The sequence below is a fragment of the Bos taurus genome, chromosome 1, assembly GCF_002263795.3.
Source record: "Bos taurus isolate L1 Dominette 01449 registration number 42190680 breed Hereford chromosome 1, ARS-UCD2.0, whole genome shotgun sequence".
Taxonomy (NCBI): Eukaryota; Metazoa; Chordata; class Mammalia; order Artiodactyla; family Bovidae; genus Bos; species Bos taurus.
In genome coordinates, this window is record NC_037328.1 from 22,269,946 (window position 1) to 22,289,035 (window position 19,090).

The following is a 19,090-nucleotide window of genomic DNA, read 5'->3' on the forward strand; positions in this document are numbered from 1 at the left end:
CATTTGTGTTCCTCTGACATTATCATTCCTTCCTGACCAACCACAATATCACATCTAGTGGTTTATATGCCAGTGAGTCTGATATCTGTTCAAGCTGCATTTCTCATTCGTATGTCTGCCTTTTACTCACCAAAGCCTTCACTTTCTTCTTGTGGAAGTGGTTCTGTTCAGTCATTTCTGGGGGCTGTATTCTTTGATATATTCAGGTCTTTTCTGTTGGTTGTCTGTTTTTAATGAACAGTTAAATTCTTTGGATTGATGTTTTGGGCAAGAAGAACTAATGAATGATTGAGCTCCCTTTGGCCATCCGAGTCCGTGATTCTGGAACTTTTTCACTCACATACTTAAAAAAAAAAAATTAATTAATTAAATTGGCTGCACAGTGTCTTAATTGCAGCACCCAGGATCTCCACTGCATCAAGTGGGATCCTTCATGGCATAGCACGGACTCTCTAGTTGCAGTGGGCGGGCTCAGCCACTGTGCGGCATGTAGGATCCTGGAACCCCAGTTTGGGATGGAATTTTGGTCTCCTGCACTGCAAGGTCGATTCCTAAACCCTGGACACCAGGGAAGTCACCCACATACTTTTACTACTTCTTTCCAAATTATCTTGATTAAAATGCAAATAGCACCACTGGTAGTTTTTGCTTTGCAAAGCTAAATCATTTGATTTTGGATTTTGGCCTTGCTTCTTCTCAGTGGCAAGATGTTGGCTGCATTAACTTCAGTTTTCTTATTTGTAGAATGGGAATAGTAAAATTATCTAACCCTCAAAGTACTTATGATAATTAATATTCTTTGGACATTATGAGTTAATAGACATAATATGCCTAGAAGGTGCCTGACACTTTATAAGTGTGTAACAACTGTTAGGACTGTGTTATTATCCTTGACTCAATGGACGTCAGATTAGTCACAATATCAAATACCACCTGTCACAGAACTGAAGTCTAGATAAAGGATAGTGTAGTGTCATGATGAGAAAGAAAAAACACTTAATATAACTATGAATAGGAATCAGATATATCTCATAATATTATTGGGGAGAAACATGTAAACTTAAAAAAAATGCATGGAAAAGCCATTATTTATGGTACTGATTGGTAGTAAGTTTTTCTAATAATCTTGTCATTAATATCCTGAGTAAAAAGATATAGGCTTAAATAATTATTTGGACGAGGACATTTCTCCTCCACTCCATGGTGACCATATATTCTCCTGAGCAAATCATTCTACTTAGTAGTTCTTTCTGATAGGATAAATAAATAAATGCAACATTTTGGCCTCAAGTAAAGAATTTTGCCGCTTGGAGACCTGGAAGCTCACAAAAAGGCGTCATGCATCATTTTTGTTGCTGTTGCTGTTTAGTCACTAAGTCATAGTTACCTGAGTCTATTTTTAACCACTCTCCTGGCATGGGATCTCTGGTCACATGGAGCCTCGTATCTTCAGTATTTTATTTTAATTGAAGTATAATTAAGGTACAATATTATGTTAGTTTCAGGTGTATAGCACAGTGACCCAACATTCAAATGCGTTATAAAATGATCACCATGTCACGTCTAGTAACCGTCCAGTGAGTGTAACCATCTGTCATTATACACAGTTATGACAGTATTGCTGACTATGTTCCTTATACTGTATGTTACACCCTTTGTTGTTGTTTTTGTTTAGTAGCTAAGCCATATCCAACTCTTTACAACCCCATGGACTGTAGCCCTTCAGGCTTCTCTGTCTATGAGATTTCCCCAGCAAGAATACTGGAGTTGGTTGTCATGCCCTCCTGCAAGGGATCTTCCCAACCCAGGTATTGAACCCTCAAACCTGTGTCTCCTGCTTGGCAGGGGGATTCTTTACTGCTGAGCCATGAGGGAAGCCTCATGTTATATCCTTGTGACTTATTTATTTTTAATTGAAAGCTTGTGTCTCTTAATTTCCTCCACCAGTTTCATCCAGCCTCTCACCCTTCTTCCCTCTGGCAATCACTGAATTTCTTTCTGTGACTCTAAGTCTGTTTCTGTCTTATCTTGTTTATCTGCTTGTTTTGCTTTTTAGATTCCACACATAAGTATGACAGTTCACCATTTATCTTTCTCTCTCTGACCTGTTTCATTTAGCACAATATCCCCCTGGATGTTGAAAATGGCACAATTTTGTTCTTATTATGTCTAAGTAATATTCCAGTGTGTGGGGGTGTGTGTGTGTGTGTGTGTGTGTGTGTGTGCGCGAGACCTCTTTATCCACTTATCTATGAAAGGACAGCATTTAGGTTGCTTCCATATCTTGGTTATCATAATGTTGCAATGAACAAAGGGGTGTATATATCTTTTTCGATTACTGTTTTTGTTTTCTTTGGAAAAATATCCGGTAGTGAAATTGCAGGATTGAATGGTAGTTCTAATTTTAAATGTTTTGAGGAATATCCATACTGTTATCCATAGAGGCTGCAGTAATTTACACTTCCACCAGCAGTATACAAGGGTACCCTTTTCTCCACATCCTCCCCAACACTTGCTATTTGTGGTCTTTTTGATAATAGCCATTCTGACAGAGGTAAGGTAAGATCTCTTTGTGGCTTTGATTTGTATTTCAAGTTTGTATTTGTATTTGACTTGTATTTCCCTGATGATTAGTGATGTTGAGTGTCTTTTCACATGCCAACTCTCTTCTTTGAAGAAATGTCTATCCAGGTTCTCTACCCACTTTTTAAATCTGATTGTTTGGTTTTTGCTATTGAGTTATACAATTTGGATATTCACTCCTTATTAGATATAGCTGGTGTCTGTAGTCTTGAAGGTTGAGGTCATCCTAATGTGGAGAGAGTGAGGGATGAAGACTTGGAGCCTCTGTACTTGCCTCAAGTGCATTCATTTAAGTTCTACAACTTGTTTTCTGATGGGCCAGTCGTTATGAGGATAATCCATGGACTCTGATTCATAAATTATTTATGTGTATATATATTTAGTCAAATATATATAACCAAATATTTGTTATTTGTTGCTTAGTCACTCAGTTGTGTCCGACTCTTTTGCAACTCTATGGACTGTAGTCCGCCAGGTTCCTCTGTACATGGATTCTTCCAGGCAAGAATACTGCAGTGGATTGCCATTTCCGTCTCCAATAATCAAGTATACCTAATACAAGAATATACAATAAAAAGGATATAAACCAAAGGTGTCAGTCTGGGTGCAGTCTAGGTTAATCCCACAATTGGTTTAGATTTCTGAGCTAAGCTGGGCTGCCCAGTATTATTCCAAGGCTGAGCTAATGAAATCTTTTCCTTGTGATTGGGAATATGAGGCTAATAACTTTTGGGGCAATCTCTCCAATTATTTCAATATAAGGCTTCTTTGTTTGATCTAAAGGACCCCTAATTTGCTTGAAGTGTAAATTAGCCCATATCTATTTGCAATTAAAAGGTGACTTGAATGATTGCTTTTACAAGTTATTTATTATAAAGCACATCGTTTCCCTGCTTTAATTTGTGTCTCTTTCTTATGTTAATGATGAGTGGGTGACCATGAGAGTTTAATGCTTGGCTGGGTCAGAAATCTTGAAGTCTTTTGCAATGCCAATTTTGAAAGCTTCTATATTAGGAATGGGAAGATGTTGCTTCCACAACCCCTTTATGGGAATATAACCAGTATTAATATTGTAATTAAACACTGTATTTTAGGTTTGCACTGGTGGCTAAACATCACGGGAGTAGATGTTCTTACAATGTTTAGAAACTACACTACTTGATGTGTCAGGCTCTAAGGAAAGCAGAGATGTCTAAATACCATAGCTCAAACAGTCCAGAAATATCAGAGTAACTGGGTGGATAAGCACAAAGTTACCAAGAGCCTCAGATCCTTCCCATCTTCTTGCTGTGCTCACTGCCAGGGCACATTTAATCCTTCCAACAATCTTATGAAGAAGGAATTTGCATTCCCACCATATTAAAGAAGGAAATGATCGAAATTTAGGTTCAGAAAGGTTTCATGTCTTGCTGAAGGTCAAAGAGATAGCAAGTGGCAGGGACAAGCTTGGAATCCAGATATGATTTTAGAGCCAAATTCTAGAATACCAGATTCTAGTGCTCTGGCCCACAGATAACACAGGCACCTCCAAAGCTGGGGGAGAGTTTTTTCTTGTTTTTCAACATTTTTTCTTTCCCTCACCCCCACCCTTCCTCTCACTCCTTCAAACCACCCCTCACTCTCCCCACACACATGCTTCCCCACCAAGAATCCTATGTGGCAACCCGGGAGCATTTCTACAGAAGATGATAGTACACAAGGAGGACTATGCACAGAGACCCGAGACCCAGAGCAGGGACCTAGAGAGCAAGCAGCCTTAGGGAAGCAGCCAGGGAAAATGACTATCAACTGGCTTGTTTCTGAACATACATGGACTCTCCCTGGGGCTTTGTGGAAATAGTCACAGAAGATGTTAAGAGGGAATCCAAGTTCCTAAGTGATTTGAATGTTACAGGTGATGTGACCTTATTGGCCCTCGTATGCTGATGGAGTTCAGAACCACCCAGCTACACCACTAATTGTCACAGACGGTGCATTCCCTGAACCTCCCCCAAGCTTTCTAGGTCTCCAAAATGGAGGGGCTGCATGAGATAATCCTCTTATTTATTTTTTTAAACTGCGTATAAGGACTTCCCTAGTAAAGATGGTAAAGAATCTGCCTGCAATGCAGGGGACCTGGATTTGATTCTTGGGTCAGGAAGATTGCCCTGGAGAAGGGATATTTTTAAAAAATCTTAAGTATATGTATTTGATTTTACTTTTTAATATTTATTCAGCTGCACTGTGTCTTAGTTGCGGCACCCAAGACCTTCCATCTTCTTGCCGTATGAGGGATCTTTAGTTGAGCTTTACAAACTCAGATACAAATGTGGGATCTAGTTCCCTAACCACAGATTGAACTTGGGCCCCCTGCATTGGGTACATGGAGTCTTAGCCACTAGACTGCCAGGGAAGTCTCCCTAAAATTTATTTTAGCTTTAAGAAGCTATGAACATATAATTTAGTTTCAACCCAACTTGGGAGGGGAGGAGCAAATGCATTGATACTGAACATGATTCTGTGAAGAGGACCCCAAGGCCAACGTGAGGGCAGGAAAGAACAAACGGAAAGTGACGTGGCTCAGGACTAAGCAACCATCTAGAAAGGTCACAATTTTGAAACACTGTGAGTCAATGTTTGTTTCCATTTCTTTAACTAGAAAATCCTAACATAACCAAGGAAGTCGTGATTGTAATCCTTTTTCCTGGGGCCACTTGCTCTGGCCTGGTGTCTCTTACTTCTATAATTGGCTCAGGCTCCTGGGTCTCCAACCACTGGAAGATGAATATGAAATAAACCTAACAGGAAGTTATTATTCTCTCTCTTCAGTGATGAATATCATGGGAGTCTTTCTAGATGTTAAATAAATAATGGAGTTATTTATATGATCATATTTTTATTGTCCATCTGTCTATCCTTTTATTCATTCATTCAACAAGCATTCACATAGTATTTACTATGTATTAAACACTCTGCTGGATACTGGAGAAAGGGGATCCAGAAAAATGACACATTTTCTGCCCTTGGGAGTCTAAGAATCCAGTCAGTGGCAGGCAAAGAGCTAGTTTAAGCCAATGTGCTAACTGCTACAATTGAGCAGTGAATTAAGTTGTGTGCATCACAGAGCAGAAGCACTTTATAAAACCAAGGCGACTAGTAAAGGCATTCAGGAAAAGACGAGCCTGAGTTGGATCTTAAAGTACAAATATGAATTACCTGGAGGAACAAGAGCAGAGGTATTCCTAAAAACAGACCCATAGGAAGATATGGGAAGGGTTTGCATGGCACACTCTGGGAATAGCAAGCAGTTTTGCATGAGTCGAGCACACACGTTATTAATAAGGAAGAAGAAAAAGACGGGACCATTTTGTGTTGAGGCTGATGTAATATGTTGACTGGTCAAGACTTTATCCTGAGGATAACAGAGAACTGTTAAATCAGTTCAGATGGGTAAATGACTTATTCTTCAAGAGAATTATGAAAATAAATTATCCTCAAATTAACAGTCCATTTGTGACTTCTGGATGTCAATGTCATTGACAATTCCTGGATGCATTTAAGAGAATCTTCCTGTACACTGGCCCATATTCTTCAGTTCTTATCATCACAGATTTCCCCAGGAGCGTTTTAATACCCTAATGACCCTGCCCTACCTCAGTTCAATTAATTCAAAATATCTAGGCCTGGGACCCAGACATCAAGAATATTTTAAAGTTCTCAGGGGATAGCAAAGCACAGCAAAAGTGGAAACTGTTGTGCTAATGGTGTCCTGCAAAGCCAGCAGGACTCTGTAAATTCAGTCTGTCATAGACCCTGTTGAGTCTCAGCTCATCTTTGCTATCCGTTAAGGTATACACTAAATCCTGTCAGGTTTCATTCTATGTTTTTAAAGAAGAATTTCCCAGGGAATTGCATGGGAATTCTCTCTCTCAGTTTGATTGTAATTTATTGTTGGAGGCAGCAAAATTAACTGCACATTTCAGTGTAGTGAGATAGTTACTCTGATGTCACCGCCTGCGTATATTGCTATGGAAGGGACACTTGCTTTCAGAGAAGTAGAAGGAGGTGAGATGTGAAGGAAGAGCAGTATTGAGGCAGAGCACAGAGTCCCGGGAATCAAGGGCAAACGAGGTCTTCCAGGAGGACTGATCAGAAAGTGCAAGGCAAGAAAGCATGAAAAAGTGTGGCAAAGACCCAGGGTTCTCATGGCTCCTCGTTCATACCACTTGTAGAATATGCCTCACAGTGCTGTGTAGGGTTGATTTCACATGGATCTAGTCCTATTTCTCTCCTATGAGAACATTTAGGATAAGTATGTCCAGAACACAACATGGTCTTACCATATAATAGCCTCATAAAATGAAGTGGTTTGTAGGAAAAGAAAAAAAAAAATATATATGGAATTCAGTCAGACAGAAGGTTGAAAACAACTAGTTCAAATAAAGAGTCATGACTTAAAGAAGAAGAAACATAAATATTCATGGAAATATATTCACAAGATAAATTGAAACCAGAAGTTATTCTCACGAGTGTAACACCTGCCTAAGTGAGCAATGTCCACATGCCCTTCACCTTCTATTTAATACCTGATTTTTCCCTGGACACTTCTAAATGCAGTGATTTGCTCTTGGTCAACATCCTAATCAATATGATCATGTCTCTCAAATTTCATCCTTTACTTTGAAGTCACCCTTTGACTCATAAGGAATTTCCACCCTTCCTTACAGCTGTTGAGAGGGGAGTCCTCACAAGAGGAAGTAGCCCCAAATGCTCTCCCCACTTCCTTCCTGGCATGTCACTCCTGGGTCTGGGTCATCCAGCTGCATCCAGGAGTCCCAGAGGATGTTGTGAAAATTACATACAGTGTAAATGGTCTAGGTCACAACTTCTTTGGAGCCGTATCTTCTAGTTTTCACATTAAAATTAATCAGAAAGTCCAAGAACTTAACAGACATTTGTTGAAACTGGCATCAGTGAAAAATATTTACTATGAATGTATTCATTGCATATCATTTCAAGGTTCTCACTATTTTCTGTAGTTTTCTCATTAGACAGGTACAAAAATTATTAAGGTAGACAAGCAAGTGGTATTATCTTCATTTTGTTAAATTGTGACAAAGGTGCTTTCTTAAAAGATTTTGGAACAGATATTCATTCCCAGATTGGGCTTTTTTTTTAATCAAAGCACCCATAAAGGGTGTGCACTGAAAAAGAAAATGGACACATACATCATTTGCTTTATTAGAAAAGAACACTTAGGGGTTGCATGCAATAACAACCTAATATGATGGTGGTTCAGGAAGCTTTTCTAAGCTAGCTAATTGGATTGGGTTAATATTCAGCTGACTTTTCCATACTTTTTTTTCTCAAAATCTTTGGCATTTAAAGTTGTCAAAATAATACTTGAAGCAATAAAAACAACCTTTAACAATCTATCTCAAATAGGATAGTGTTTACATGTCAATCCCCAACTCCCTGTCTATCTCTCCACCCCGCTTCACCCCACCCCATAACCATAAGTTCCTTCTTCAAGTCTGTAAGTCTGTTTCTGCTTTGTAAATAAGTTCATTTTTATTCACTCTTTTTTTAGATTCTGCACATATGTTATATAATATGATATTTCTCTTTCTCTGTCTGACTTACTTCCTAAATTTGCCACTATTACTTTAAGAAAGCTAGTCTTACACTTATTAAATAAATCTAGTCATGCCTTGACATGTGCAAGATTTTCTGGAATTTTTTTTTCTTAATATTTTTGATCTGCGGTTGGTTGAATCTAAAGATGTGGAACCAGGGATATGGAGGGTTGGCTGTACATATTTAAGCCTGTACAGCTGTCCTTTTGGCTTCATGTTTGAGCTTTAACATTCTGAAAATTTCAAATATAGTCTACCCATGGTTCCCATGAGGTTCATTGTGTTGATTCAACCATTTCTTTATTTTTTCCACATCCCCCACCATTTTCAGCAAACATCTCTTAATTCCTCAGTCCTTTAAATCTTTCTGATTTAAACCACACTTGAACTCCTGTTTGAGCAAAACAAGCAAACAAATAAAAAATGGTGTAAAATTAGTTGTAGAAATTGCCTTAAGATAAGACTGTAAACAGAATTATTTTTAAATGTCTTAGGTTTATCTTTTCCAGATATGCCAATCTCAGGGCAGAGATCGGTTAGGAAAGAGCTTTTGTGACTGCTCTTTCTCTGAGATTCAAAAAATAAAATAAATTCTGATGCTCAATTCCAAGACAAGTGATAAAGATCAAAGACTCATTTTATTACAATATTTTTATTTTTATTGAACAGATTCACTTTGTATCTTGGCTTGCATTTGGAATGTTTACCTTTTAATAAGTGATCTGTTTAAATGTGGATCAGAGAACAAGGGTTTCTGTTTTACAGTTCAACTTTTGACCTTGGGGGATGAATGGGTGGAGGCTAAGAGGAAAAGTCCACTGTGTTTTTTCTGAACTTTTTACCCTTAAAAAAAATGAGCAAGTTTAAAGTTCACACAGTGCACAAGAGGTCTCCACTGGGGATTTCTGGTATTATTAACTTCCTGACCTCAGATAATTAAAAAGAAAGAGCAGAGCCACCTCAGACTATGACTCAACTTTGAACTTTTAACCTTCCAAGTAAAGGATTTAAATTGTAAATGGTAGACCTTGGAAGCTTTCTTATTGCTATTAACTTCTTTCATCCCTTGTCATGAAGTTATAATTTAGGCCAAAAGCAGAGCCCAATCTTTCCTTTTTATTTACTTAACCTCCTTTAGCAGAAAAGACTGAGAACACCACTTACCTAGAAATGACAGGTATTCTGATGAAAGAAGTTAGACTCAAAGGGTCATTGAATTTTGGAACTAGAAGCCACCCTAGATGGTCTATCCGGGCTCCTCAGCTGTGAAGAGAATAGAGAACCAGGGAGGCCCGAGAATTCCTTACCCTCAGGCACGTCATGAGAGAACGGAAGAGCTTCCCTGATTCAGTAGCTGTGTTTGCTTCTGTTGTAGAGGGATTCAAGCATGACTGGGGGTAAGAAATATTTCCCTAGGTAGCATAGGGGTCTAGAGAATCTGCGACCTGCTCAGGGAGAGGGAAGGATAGGGGGGAAAGGATAGTTAGGGAGTTTGGGATGGTCATGTACACACTGATATATTTAAAATGCATAACCAATAAGGACCTACTGTATAGCACAGGGAATTGTGCTCAATGTTATGTGACAGCCTGGATGGGAGGGGGTTTGGGAGAATGGATGCATGCATATGTATGGCTGAGTCCCTTTTCTGTTCACCTGAAACCATCAAAATATAGCTAATTGGCTATACCCCAGTGAGAATCCCAGGGACCGGGGAAGGAGGCGGGCCTGGTGGGCTGCCGTCTATGGGGTCGCACAGAATTGGACATGACTGAAGCGACTTAGCAGCAGCAGCAGCAGCAGCAATAAAATAAAAAGTTAAAAAAGATAAAAAATCATAAAACGGAAACACACACACACACACACACACACACACACACGCTAGTTAGAGAGTCCAGAGGCCCGTGTTCTTCATAATTGTTTTGTGTAAGCTTGAAAACTTATTTAACTTTCCCAAGTCGTGATTTGACTGGTTGTCAGATGGAATGTAGTTGGGAGGAGGTAATAAGTCCGTAAGACTCCTTTGTGTTATGACATTTTTTGGTTCAATGGCATCTCAGCCTTAAGAATTCCTGCTACGTTCATGTGTAAACACTGTATAGATACACAATTCTCAGCAACAGCTGGGTTTTCTTAACACAGAGGGCAGGGCCTATATGGTTGTGATTTTTGGGTGATTGGTTACATGATGCTGGGTTTGGCATTGAAGATGAGGCTCTCCTTGCTTTAAGAAAAGACAAAAATCTCAAAGGAAAAGTGGGAATATCATGTAATGAGACGTAAGGACCAGGGAAAAGAACAAAAGAACCAGGACAAAGAAAGGAGGGAAGACCTGGAGAATAGGCATTAGAAAGGAGGGCAAGAAAGACATGGAAGCCCCCTCAGTTGGATGGGGGCTCAGCCAGTGCTTATGCTTCTGAGAAAGCCCACAAGGATGTTGCGAATCTGGGGGAGCCACATGCTCTTCACACCAAAGCTGAGACAGGCAGCTCTTGCTGGTGCCCTTACAACACACCGCGTGTAACAGAGCCAGTCATCCCGGGGGCCGCTCTTCCATCCTGCTATTTGCTAACACCTTTATTGCCTCCAGTTAGTTACTCACACCGCTCTCATTCCCATCTGTCAAGGAGAGCTCCCTTCCAACATTCTGTCCTTCTTTGCTTCTACAGAAGAGATCCTCCTGGTGTGATTGCAAACCTCAGAGCTGATACAGAGCTTCGAGATGAGGCAAGTTTGGAGTGGGGTGAGCAATGATTTTCTCATTTCCTGGTTCCAAGAAGCAAGGGGGATGTGACTGTAAGATCCTTCCTGAAGCCCTCCTGCTGAGATAGCTGTAGAGGGGAGAAGGGAATGAGAGCACCATGGCTGGCTGGCTAGAGACCTGTCTGTTCAGGCCCTCTATAACCAGGGCCTGGGGTCACTGCCTGGATAAAGTGTCAACAGCTGTAATTGACTCTGATCACGTCACAGACATTTACCCACCCAGCTCTCCCGCTAGCACTAACCTACTTCTGCTTCACGACTTCCTCTGTTCTTCTCCCTCCTCCTAGGGCCGGACAAGGCAGGTGATTACTATTTAAGCAAGAGATGGCACTAATATGAATATCTCTGGTCAGGTGATTGACGTCACAGACCAGTGGGCTGCAAATAACTCTGCTTCCGGGTTTTTGGTGGGCAAAATTACGCAGTTGTTTTCCCTGCTCGGTAAGGCCCATACATTCACTTAATTCTTGCCACATTCCTGTGGAGATGTCCGGTGTGCCTTCATGTTAACCTCAAGATCCCCTGAGGAGGGAGGTCACAGGTCACCAAGCAGAGCAGGGACTGTCATCATAAAACAAGTCATATTGCCTCACTGACACTTTGATCAACATCTAGAAAGGAAAGAAATAAGGGCTGGGTTTTGTCTGCCACCTACTTCTGCCTACAATGGAAAACATCACAATGCAAAGAAGAAATGTTGTACTTGTGAAATTAAAAAAAAATGTTTATGCCTCTATTCTCAGTGATGGGCTAGAGCAAATTACTGATGGCTCAATTCAGGGTGATGATGATAATGTTTGTTAAAATTTACTCATTTTTCTTTTTTAAAAGTATCTGTACCTTAAGGCAACAGAAGAAGAACAGAGAGTCAAGCACAACCCAGAGTTCCAGTGCCAAATGAGTCAGTATGTGAATTATCTGCAGTGAAGACTCACCTCAAGACAAGCCCAAAGACCCCCCTGCAGGTAGGAGAGTCCGAGTGCTGTGACGTGTGGCCAAGCCCCACACCCCATTTCTGAGCTGCTGCAGCCACACTTGAGGTCAGTGGGAGGGCAGTGGGCACTAAATACCTTTGCTGCCTCTCCCAACAATCCTAACTCAGCTGACAAACGAAGACCTTGCTCCCAGAGGCAGTGGAAGCCTGATGGATTCTCTACAGCTGCCTATTGTCTCTGGCAATATGACCTCTTTTGGCATGATTGTTTGAATTGATGATAACATTTTTTTTTTAAGTTCTTACTGAAGTTTTTACTCTTAAAAAAAAAGAGCAAAAATGAACAAGAGTAAAGTTCACCCAGCACACAAGAGGTCTCCCAAAAAGTCCTTGTTCTCTGTCTTCTTTCTCTATACATTTAGAAAAAAAAAATAGATCTGCATTTATCTGTCTGATATTTTTCCTTTGGTTGGAGGCACCCCGCTGGCAAGCAGAAGTCATCTTTGGTGATTAAGTAGAATATCTACCCAAGTGCCAGGAGCTCCAGAAACCTTAATGGCACTTTGGCAAGCATGGCAGCAGTAATTGTACAGCAGGTACAATGGATGGGGGATGTTGGGAGTGCAAAGAGCTGTAATCTTCTCCCTTCTTTCCCCCAGCAGCTCTGAAAAAAGTGGACTAGGATCTAAATTAGGTGTTCTTTTAGATTACAATTTGTCACACCTAGTGCAAGTGACATCTTCAGGCTGCCAGATTCCAGCTGGAAATTTGCTGGTGTTTAGAGATGGCAGTTGGCTCATTGATTCATTGAATTGGTCATCCAAATAACATGGATCATGCCCATCAAACAGATCTGTCAGTCTTTGGACACAGAGATCGTTGGATGATCCCTGAGATATAAAAGAGTAAGCTTGGGATTATCACCGCTAAATGACTGTTTATTACGGACTTCTAGGCATAGGGCATACCCTAGATGTTTTCCGACCTTTACCTTTGATAGAGTATTGAAAACTAGATTTGATGTTCCTTGTGAAGGATTAAAGAAACTGGTTCATCATACCCCCAAGAGGAAAATTAGGAGTTTCCCCCACAAATTTATAGCAGCCATATAGGTGGACCTTCTTCTCATCTCCCTCGCACTGCCTTGAGTTGAGGGAAATGGAGTTGGGCTAAAGTTGTGCTAATTTATGTACTGCGTGCATGCTAAGTCACTTCGGTTGTGTCCGACTCTTTGTGACCCCTGCACTGTAGCCCTCCAGGCTCCTCTGTCCATGGGATTCTTCCGAGAATACTGGAGCGGGTTGCCATGCCCTTCTCCAAGGGATCTTCCTGACCCAGAGATCGAACCTGTGTCTTCTATACCTCCTGCATTGGCAAGTGGGTTCTTTACCACTAGCACCACCTACAAATGCAAGGCATCATATGGATAAAAGATCAATTGAACATGGGCCATCCTTGACCTAAAGGGAGAAAAACCTTTTCACATGTAATTGCAATATAAGATAATTCTGGTAACAGTGGTATGAGAAAATGGACAGTCTATGGTAAGTTGTTTATAAGATCCCAGAAAGAAAAGTTATTTCCTGAATATAAAAAGATAGATATAAACATAAGTTAAAGATAGTAATATAGAGTTTTTAAAAATGCAGGCACTGCTTTGTAAATGTTAGAAAACAATTGAGACAAGAATTTTAAAAATTGAGCAAGCAAGATGGATTAAGCTAATATAGTAAATAGTAATTCCTTAGACTCTTGAAAATGGTAGTGTTTGAAGTTTGCTTTTTTTTTTATTAAAGATTACAGGAAACTAGAGGCTTTGGGTAATGTTTAAGTCATTGGGAATTGATCTGACATTTAATGGCAGAACGTTGACTGTCTAAGGTCAATGGGTCAGGTCACCTCCATTACCTAACCTTAGCTGGTCTCTCTTTCCATGACATATCAGAGTATTGATCTGGGTTATTATGTGAGGTTGGGCATGGAGTTCTCTATCTTTATTTTAAACTTCTTAAAAAACAGAGTCTAACATATTATATCCTGCCATGATTTGCATTTTTATGTGATCCCACTGAAGGGGTGTGCTCTGTCTCTTATTTGTCCTTCAACTTTGCCTGTACTCCCTTGACAAAACTTGAGTCTTCTTCTGACACTCTCTACCCAATGTCCATTCACTGGGGGTCTTTCTTAGCATTCTGTAGGCTTTTATTTTATGTTTTGCCTTCAAACTTCATTGATCCTCCAAACTTCAGTGATGCTACAAGAAGTGTAGTCAGTTTTGATGTTCACTGAGCTGTGATACTGACTCGAATAAAATTTGCTATCTATATTGATAAACCTGCCTTTACATTTCAGACCCATTTTCAACAGAAGTGTCCTAGCTTAACTGTGATATATATTCAACCCTTACTTATATACTTTCTGTTTGGACTCTGTTTGAAGATTGCTTTTTTTCAGTCTATCTGTTAGTCATGTTTTATCTGAATGTGGAAATGCTGGGCATTGGCTTCATAGGTTCACACTCAGTCTTAGATTTGAACAATGAAGGAATGATATTTTTTATATTGAAGTATAGTTGATTTACAATGTTTTGGTATACGGCAAACTGATTCATTTATGTGTACATATATATATATATGTGTGTGTGTGTGTCTGTGTGTATATATATGTATATATATATTCTTTTTCACATCCTTTTCCATTATAGGTTACTACAAGATATTGAAAATAGTTTCCTATGATGTACAGTAGGAGCTTGTTGCTTATTTACTTTATATACAGTAGTGCATATCTGTTAATCCCCAACTCCAAATCCATCCCTCCCTCCCACCCCGCTATTTGACAACCACAAGTGAGTTCTCTGTGTTTGTGCATCTATTTCTGTTTCATAAATAAGTTCATTTGTATCATATTTTAGATTCCACATGTAAATGATATCATGTGGTATTTGTCTTTGTCTGACTTTACTTAGTATGATAATCTCTGCTGCTGCTGCTGCTAAGTCACTTCAGTCGTGTCCGACTCTGTGCGACTCCAGAGACGGCAGCCCACCAGCCTCCCCTATCCCTGGGATTCTCCAGGGAAGAACACTGGAGTAGGTTGCCATTTCCTTCTCCAATGCATGAAAGTGAAAAGTGAAAGTGAAGTTGCTCAGTCATGTCTGACTCCTAGCGACCCCATGGACTGCAGCACCCCAGGCCCCTCCGTCCATGGGATTTTCCAGGCAAGAGTACTGGAGTGGGGTGCCATTGATAATCTCTAGGTCCATCCATATTGCTGAAAATGGTGTTGTTTTTTTATTTTTTATAACTGAGTAATAGTCCAATGAAAGAATAATTTAATTTAATTTCTAACACTAAAATATAGTGTTAGACTAAATATAGACTAAAATATGTTAGTATTAGACACTAAAAATATAAATATTTTTATCTTTTCCAAACAGCTTTCAGATATATTTTCTTATTTTACTCTCATAACTCATCTAGGAAATAAGAGTATACACTAATTTATGAGATCAAGAAAATACATTGTCATTACAGATGAATAATATATAGGAATACTTTGCTCTGCAAAGGGCCCAGAACAATTGATTCTTGAACCTGCATCTTACCCTGTGCTGTGCTCACACTCTCTGTTGTGTTCAACTCTTTGTGACCCCATGGACTGTAGCCCACCAGGCTCCTCTGTCCGTGGGATTTCCCGAGCAAGACAACTGAAGTGGTGCCTTTCCCGCTTCAGGGATCTTCCCGACCCAGGGATCGAACCTGTGTTTCTTACATCTCCTGCATTGGCAGGAGCCAATGGGCAAAGGGCCCAGAACAATTGATTCTTGAACCTGCATCTTACCCTGTGCCGTGCTCACACTCTCTGCTGTGTTCAACTCTTTGTGACCCTATGGACTGTAGCCCACCGGGCTCCTCTATCCATGGGATTTCCCAAGACTACTGAAGTGGTGCCTTTCCCGCTTCAGGGATCTTCCCAACCCAGGGATCGAACCTGCGTTGCTTACATCTCCTGCATTGGCAGGTGGGTTCTTCATCACTAGTGCCACCTAGAAAGGTGTGGTAGAGATTACAAGTTGTCCACCCCAATCTGCGCTCCACTGCTTCTGAAGTAAGATCATGTCATAACTGGGATGAAGCGTTCCAGCCAACGACTGTATTTTCCTGCTTCCTCTGCCGCTGGTTGTGACCCTAACACTAAGCTCTCTCCAGAGAGTGTGAGCAAAAGTGATAGATGCCACTCAAGACTTGCCTTGAAAACTTGCACGCTCACTTCTACAGCTTTTATTTTTCTTTCCCATGGACAGGATGGACCTTAAGAACCACATGTTGAAGATGGAAGGATTAGTCTCATTCGGGGTGGGGTTCCTGCATGACTGAGTGGAGCGGGGTCTCCCCACTATCTCCTTTCCCTCTCAGATTGTTAGTTAAAAGATAAATTCACTTGTATTTTATTTCAACCACTACATTTTCAGGGATATTTGTTTAGTAGTTTAAATAATATGGACAGCTACTTGATCTGACTAGGAAAACCTTCAAGAGCATTTAGGTCAGGGCTGATGATGAGACTGAAAATGATCAAGTCCTGACTTTTCACCCTCTCTCCATCATATATTTGATGGGGAGGAAAAAGGTTAGGAGCACAGGAGAGAAGGATGAAAGATAGGTAGGTCAAAGGTGAGGGAGGCAGTGTAGGGCAAGAGTTGAACTACCGAGATGTTTTCACTTCCTCAGAAATGAGTGAACTAAAAACGTTTTTTTGAACCAAAGAGGGAGGCAGCTGGGGGAAGTACGGAGCTGGAGATTGGGTTTAGCAGATGTAAGTTTATCGAATGGATAAACAACAAAGCCCTTCTGTATAGGCATCTATATTCAATATCCCATGATAAACCATAATGGAAAAGAATATATTTGTGAGTCACTTTGTGACAGAAATTAATAAAGCATTATAAATCAGCTATAATTCAATTAAAAATTTTAATTGAACAGAAACACCCCCCCACCACCTTTTTTAAAAAATACATATAGTCTTCATTGAGTATTCTAAACTCATGGGATCTTACCAGCTAATAAATTCTAAATTCCTTGTGTTTGATTCACTCTTTGTTCCAGTGAGTCAAACACCAAGAATTTAGCCAGGGTTCTAAAATAAGCACTAGGAGAGCAGTCGCACTGGATTGCTAGTGTTGCAGAAAGTAACCTTCACGATCACTTCTTAAGTCTTTTCCAGTCAAATTGTGCCTTTTTTCTGTAACATGTGTCACTTAGATTTTATCTTAGTAGGTCATCTCAAAAGTCTCGCGTGCTAGAATCCAGAGAAATAGAGAGATAAGCATCACCAACACTTATTGTTGATACAACTACTTAATATCGTCCAGAGATTGCTCACACAAATGCATTCACATGAGAACAGGGCCAGATAGAGACTTTAAAGGGCTCTCACAGGTGAAACCATGGGGGCAGTATGTGCCTTAACCCACAGTCATCACTGCCCTAATAGTATCTGACCTGAACCTGGCAGAGCTTCAGAAAAAGCCATGTGTTCAGGCTAAAACGAGAATGAGAAAAAAGGAGAACGTTGCTCTTTTCTAATGTGGTAAATAGGGCATGAAAGTTTTATAGTTTGCTAGTAGAACCAGTTTTACAAGTTTCCTATTTACCCATAGGGCTTACTTAGCCTTAAGGGAGAAAACGATGTTTTTAGTCAGAAAATGCCTGAAGATTTTTGGTAGAATGTTTGAATTTGGTACACAGAATGAAGAGCTAGATTAAAGTTGTTATGTCTACATTGATTGGGACAAAGTGGAAACTAGAATTATTGCATTAAAATTTTGTGCATGTGTGCCATGCTTCCCATGTCTGTTTTTGGCAAGGGGAAGTGAAAAAGAAGGCTTCTTATGTGTCCCCTTAAACTCTGTAGACTTAGCGGGGCCCAAACCCTCTCCATTGAAAATCTGAATATAACTTCACAGCTGGCCTTCCCTATTCAGGGCTCTACATCCACAAACTCAGCCAGCATGGATCATGTAGCACTGTGGTAGTGGCTTAGTTGCTAAGTCATGTCCTATTTCTTGTGAACCCCATGGACTGTAGCCCACCAGGCTTCTCTGTACCAAGGATTTTCTAGGCAAGAATACCGGAAAGGGTTGCCATTTCCTTCTCCAAGGATCTTCCCAACACAGGGATCAAACCTGGGTCTCCTGCATTGCAGGCAGATTCTTTACCAACTGAGCTACTGTAGTACTGTAGTACGTATTTATTTTTAAAAAAGATCCATTCATAAGTGGACCCGTACAGCTCAAACCTGTGGTGTTCAAGGGTCAACTGTATTACTTTGGTAGAATCCTCAGATTGTTCATTTTAAATATTAAGAAGTGATTATTCATTTAATGGAGCCGGGTCTTTGACTTTTCTCGGTTTGGAGAAGAAATAACTTTAAGAAATTCCCCACCAGGTATCAATATGTGTGCCCCTCTGGGTGAGTGTGTGAGAGAAAGACAATGACAGAGAAATGACACAGAGAGAGGAGACAGAAACCATGATGTCTTAAGGTAATAAAATCACCTGCAAAGCTGTTGAACAATAGTATATTTGCACATCAAGTTTCTTTTTCCTTCAAGTTTCAGTATCACTCAGCTGAGTTGACTTCTCAGTATGTCTGCTCTTGCCGACAGTTCTGAGGAGAGAGCAGAGCAAGAGACAGACGAGGAGAAAAGGACTCTATGTATGTTTATACGTACAGTTCATCTTATTCATTCCTCTGTGTTCATTCAGTTAGTGGGAAGAACTCTCATATCAGTTCTTTCCTTTAACAACTTCTCTGTTTTGACGAAGATGAATCAACGTCAGCTTTTTGTGACCCTTAGGGAAATATTCTATATCTAGTGATGAAATTGATTTTATTAAAGCTAGTGTGAAATCTCTGATTCCCCAGGAAGAAAATTATATTTTTCCTCACTGAAGATTGAATCAGAAAAAAATAACCTGAATAAATATTATATTCAATTTTAAAAGATATAAATAGAGAGTATGCAGGGATTATCTTTAAACTTCAAGCTGGGAACTAAATACACTTACACATTGACCTAGAGGAGCCTGGTGAGCTGCAGTCCATGGCATTGCAGAGTCGGACACGACTAAGCAACACCAGTATTTTACATATTCTTAATTGAGAATAGTGATAAAATTTATAAAGA

General features: G+C 40.0%; 1 protein-coding gene across 6 annotated transcripts in view; it reads left to right on the forward strand.

Moving 5' to 3' along the window:
• LOC107132175 (LINE-1 retrotransposable element ORF2 protein) overlaps positions 1 to 19,090 on the forward strand; it is a 183,961-nt gene that overhangs the window by 154,946 nt on the left and 9,925 nt on the right. For 4 of the 6 annotated variants that reach the window (XM_059887537.1, XM_059887524.1, XM_059887528.1 and 1 more), the window contains one exon: positions 10,868 to 11,926. The gene's annotated coding sequence lies outside the window, so the exon portion shown is untranslated. The remainder of the gene's footprint in view (positions 1 to 10,867; positions 11,927 to 19,090) is intronic. The other 2 variants (XM_059887526.1, XM_059887530.1) reach the window with 2 other exon arrangements.